A 5432-nucleotide genomic window follows, 5' to 3' on the forward strand; every position below is an offset into this window, starting at 1 on the left:
CTGGAAGAGTGATGGGGAAGGAGAAAATCAACGGGGTCACCAGGGGAAAAAACAAAACAAAACAATGGGACCTGGGAGGTGGAGGAAGACAGCAGGAGAGGCCATCCTCTGTCGCCTCAGAGTCTGTCCTGCTACCTCATTTCAGACGTGATCATTCCAAGGAATTCAAGAGCTGCCTAACCTGATGCTCAAATCATCAGGAAAAAATCCAGTAATATCCTTGCAAATCCACACAACTTGGAACTCCATTTGAATTGAATCCCTGTTGTTCAAAACAAACCCCTAAAAATCAAATGACAGCTTCGCTGCCCTACTTCACGCCGTTCCTAAGCAGGATAAGCAAACTTTCAACCATCTGTTGTTTTCCCAGCTTGCTAGAGCCAACTCTAGAACTTACCCCTCAGTGCAGTCACTTCTTGCTTTATTAATTTTTAGCCCAAAGTAAAGACATTTTCTATGGTGTGTGTATATGGATTAGTGAATCTGGGCTGGGGGGTGGGGAGGAAGCCTCTAGTGTAAGGTTTCAATTCTGCTTCCCCCAGTCCTGGCATAAGGCGCGGCTGCCGTCTTCCCACCACCCTCCCTACTGACTCCACAGTGGTCTTTTATTTGCAGCACTTGACTGAGCCATTCCTAAATGCCTTTGATCCCAGGCTGAATGTAGTCTGACCACTTAGCTTCCACGTGGCCACATCCCTTCCGTCTTCCGCCTTTACCAGGGTGCGCTCTCCCCGGCACATCGCTCTGCAGTTAGGCGCCCCTTGCTACTGGTGGGGAAAGAAAGGCTGCACAGCCTAGGATCCCAGCCTGAATGGCACTCACCACGCCCACCGCAGGGCAGGAGATGCAGGACAGTGCGCCCTGCAGAAGGATGTGGTGGTTGCCCTTCAACCTGCTTGGTCCCAAGAGTCGGAGTAAGGGTTCCTCTAGAGTCTTCAGATCTGAAGAGGTCGTTTTATTTTATGCGAGTCACTCAGAATTTAAGGTTTCATTGGGCCCAGTACTATACCTTTGGGGGCCTCAAATGATCTTTTCAAAAATTACTAGACATGTAGGTTTGCATGTGCCCCGGCCCCAGGTCCCTCCCACAACTGCTCAGTTCCCCTCGGGAGTTCCAAAGTGAAAGATGAGAGTGACCCCACGCGGGTCTCTCCAGGGCGGCTCCGCTTCCGCAGGGGCTACGGTTCCGATGTGAGTGACCGTGACATTTCAGCATAGGGGCCTCCCCAGCTGTCTTCACGTGACTGCACAGCCCAAGTCCTGTTTCCAGGCTGTTTCTGGGCGTTAGACTGTGTTCCCAGCACTTCGGGTTTGGACATCAGGTCGTCTAGCTTCTCCCCTCGCTCTCACAGAGGCTCCATGGTGCTGTGCAGAATGATTCTGGTCGTGTCCAGCTCAGCCCACACCTTGGGCATGGGGTCAGCTTCTCCGAGGTTCTGGTATCTCCTGAGGACAGTAGCAGGGGATCAGACTGGCCACTCTATCTTGTCGACCTGCTTAGAGAGTTCATCCAGTACCTTCTCCGACAGGGCAAAAGCCCCCAGGGATGGATATTCACTGTCCATTAGGACCATTCCTGCAAGGCTGCCGTTTTGGATGTAGATGTGGTACAGACATTCTAGTTCTTTGACAGAAGCTCTGCAGCCTTCTGCCGAGGGCTCCACATTCAGTTGACTTGTGAAGGTCATGAACTCCTGAGCACTGGACCTCTGGAAGAAGCTGAAGGAGGACATGTCATCCATGGCTTTGAGCAGCACCACCTTGGGCTTGCCTTTGTACAGGACACTGAGGCCTAACAGCTTCATGGAGCTGCACCCTCCGACCGCCCGTCCAGGCCCACCTGGCCTCTTGCCCAGCCACCCACCCAGGCCAGGTGACAGCTCTCAGGAAGAGCCCCGCCGCCCTCCTGGGCACAGGAGGCTATGACAGTTGGGACACCAGCTTCCTCTTGATGAGGTCATTTTAAGAATAGATCAAGAAACCAGCACATTAAATAGAAGTGTTTTGCCAATAGCAGGAGACAGAGGGTCTAGTGTTGCTTTTGCCATTAACTAGCTCCATGACTCAGGAAAGACACTGAAACTTGAACCATCTGAGCTTCAGTTTCCTGGAAAATAAAAGCTGCATTAAATCAACAGTAGTGGGGCGCCTGGGTGGCTCAGTCCGTTAAGCGTCTGCCTTTGGCTCAGTTCGTGATCCTGGGGTCCTGGGATCAGGCCCTGTATCAGGCTCCCTGCTCAGCGGGGAGTCTGCTTCCCCCCTCCCACTCCCCCTGCTTGTGTTCCCTCTCTCCCTGTGTTTCTCTCTGTCAAATAAATAAAGTAAAATCTTAAAATCAATCAATCCATCAATCAACGTAGTCACCTCAGAGGGATGGAAGATATTATGACCACTTGGAAGGGTGGGTGTGTGTGCTTAACACTCATGCCTGACACCAAGCTTATAAGAATGTTAGAGTTTAGGGGCACCTGGGTGGCTCAGTTGGTTAAGCGACTGCCTTCGGCTCCGGTCATGATCCTGGAGTCCTGGGATCGAGTCCCACATCGGGCTCCCTGCTCGGCAGGGAGTCTGCTTCTCCCTCTGACCCTCCCCCCTCTCATGTGCTCTCTCTCATTCTCTCTCTCTCAAATAAATAAATAAAAATAAAATCTTTAAAAATAAATAAATAAATAAATAAATAAATAAATAAATAAATAAATAAAAAGAATGTTAGAGTTTAGGAGGGAGGAAACCAAGAAACCAGGGGTAGATATTTTTAAAAAGTTCTGGAGATGCTTTTGATAGAAATCATCCCTGTCTTCATCCCCACCACTTCCTGATAGAGAATCTCTGGATTAGATCATATCTAGGACCCCTTTTGTCTCTAACATTGTCTCTACCCCAAGAGACAAAAAAAAAAAAAAAAATTATGGAAATGTAAACTAAGACAACAATGAGATACCAGTACACACCTACTAGCCTACTAGAAAGGCCAAAATCTAAAACCCTGACAACACCAAATGCTGGCAAGGATGTGGAAGAATAGGAACTGTCATTCATTGCTGGTAGGAGTGCAAAATGGTATCAATGTTTTAGAAGACAGTTGGGCAGTTTCTTACAAAACTAAACATACTGTTACCATGTGATCCAGCAATCATGCTCCTTGATATTTACCCGAAGTAAATGAAAACACATGTCCACACAAAAATCTGCACATGGTTAGCAGCTTTATTCATAATTGCTAAAACATGGAAACAGTGAAGATGTCCCTCAGTAGGTGAGTAGTGAGTAAACTGTGGCACATCCAGACAGTGTTATATTATTCAGCCCTAAAAGGAAATGAGTTACAAGCCATGAAAAGACATGAAGGAACCTTAAATACATGTCACTAAGTGAGAGACACAAATCTGAAAAGGGTTCATACTGTATGATTCTAATTAAATAACATTCTGGAAAAGGCAAAACTATGTAGACAGTAAAACGATCAATGGTTGCAAGGGTTGGGAAGGGAGGGATAAATGTACAGAACACGAGGATTATTAGGGAGATGAAAGTACTCTGTATGATGTCATAACGAGAGATAAACATCATCATACACTTGTTCAAGCCCATTGAATGTACCCTAATGTGAACTGTGGGCTTGGGATGATAGTGATGTGTCAATGTAGCTTCAATTGTAACAAATGTACACCCTGGAGGAGGATATTGATAATGGGGGGCATGCGTGTGTGGGAGCAGGGGGCATGTGAGAAATGTCTGTACCTTTCACCCAGTCTTTCCAGGAACCTAAAACTGCTCTAAAAAATAAAGCCAAGAAAATAAATGGGGTACCATGTTCAGACCCATCACGTTGGGAGGAAGCCTATATGATGGCTTGTTTCTAAAGCCACATACCTTTCATCTGAGGTAACGCAATTGAAGAAAGTGTAGTCAGAATATGAAATGCTTTATTATCTAAGTGAACCGAGAGAGAAGCACCACGGGAAGGAAAAGAAGGAGTCTTATCTTGTAATGAGAAAGCCTATGTATAAACAGAGAGAAAACATTTACATGGAAAATTAATGACAACTCAACTATTAGTAGGACAATTTGTATGTGATTTTTTAGAATTCAATATTTTTTCGTGTGTAATTTTAAATGATAGGGTTTTTCTCACTGTCATGCCATGTCATTCGGCAAGTAAACACACACACAAACACAAACAAATAATTATCTATTAAAGTAGTTTAATGATACTACTCTGCAATGATTTCTCTTTGGAAACATTCAAGACATTGCACTAGACTTCCAAATGAGGTAACTTCCCATCTCTTCCTACTTCTACACTTTGGTTGAGTTCTAGCTCTATCCTAAAAACTGGAATGGCAAACCCATAAGGATAATTTAGAATAATCCTTTGTGATGATCTATGTAAAATTCTATATCCCTTCTTCTCTTCCCACCTACCCACATAACAATCTCTCCTCACATACTCCTAAAGGAATTGTAAAGTAAAAAGGGCTGCCCTTGAAAACAGAATATCCATAGGAAAATCAGAATGGAAAACTACTCTTCTAACATTGCCAGCTCATCTTTTGTCAAGTGCTGGATAAGGCATTAGGAAAACAAAGTCAAATAGTGTACAGTCTCAACTCTGAAGATGTATATATTTTCGTAGAAAGAGCAGCAAAGCAAATCATTTCAGTGTGAGATAGCTGTCTTCAGGTGGTAATATGGAAGCCCTGAGAAGAAAGTTCTAAATTAGACTAAGATATAAAAGAGGGCCTCTTTGAAGAAGTGGTGCTTATACTTTTGAACCATGTTGTAGAAGTTAGTTAGACAAGAAGGGGAAAAAGAGAAGAGAATGAAGGAAGTTTTAAAGGAAAGAAATAGCATGACCCACTGTTTCCATACCAGAGAAAATTGGGTAAAAGGAACACATAAAGCTAAGGAAGGAGACAGGACACTTCTGAAGGCCACACAAAAGCCATGAGTCCTATGCTAAGGAATTTGAACTTTATCCATCAGGCCATGGAGAAATGTCAAAGGATTTTTATATACATGAATGACATGATTGGGCAAGTATTTTATAGCATTCGTTCTGACAGCATTCTGAATAATAGTTTAAAAGACAGGCAAGGATATTAATTAGGTGGTTAATGCATTCATTCAGGCATACAGGGTGAGATCCTAACCTAAAGTGATGATGCTAAGATTGAAGAGGTAAGTGGCTAAACTGTTAGAAGTAGAATACCAAAGACTCCATGAATCACTAACTGTAGGAGGTGAGGGAGAGGGAAAAGGTGGAGATGTCACATGGGCTTCTGGCTTTATCAGTTGGTTGAGTAGTGATACTACTCATTGATTGAGGTAGAAAATTTAGAAGTAACCAATTTTCTGGAGAACTGTTTGAAAATGTTTGAGGCATATCTATCTATCTATCTATCTATCTATCTATCTATCTATCTATCTAT

General features: G+C 44.1%; 1 pseudogene; it reads right to left on the minus strand.

Moving 5' to 3' along the window:
- Nucleotides 1–868: 868 nt before the first annotated feature.
- On the minus strand, nucleotides 869–2538 carry LOC118009868 (annotated as a pseudogene).
- Between the last annotated feature and the right edge of the window lie 2894 nt (nucleotides 2539–5432).

This window comes from Mirounga leonina, unplaced genomic scaffold (assembly GCF_011800145.1).
Source record: "Mirounga leonina isolate KUSES-001 unplaced genomic scaffold, KU_Mleo_1.0 Mir_128, whole genome shotgun sequence".
NCBI lineage: Eukaryota > Metazoa > Chordata > Mammalia > Carnivora > Phocidae > Mirounga > Mirounga leonina.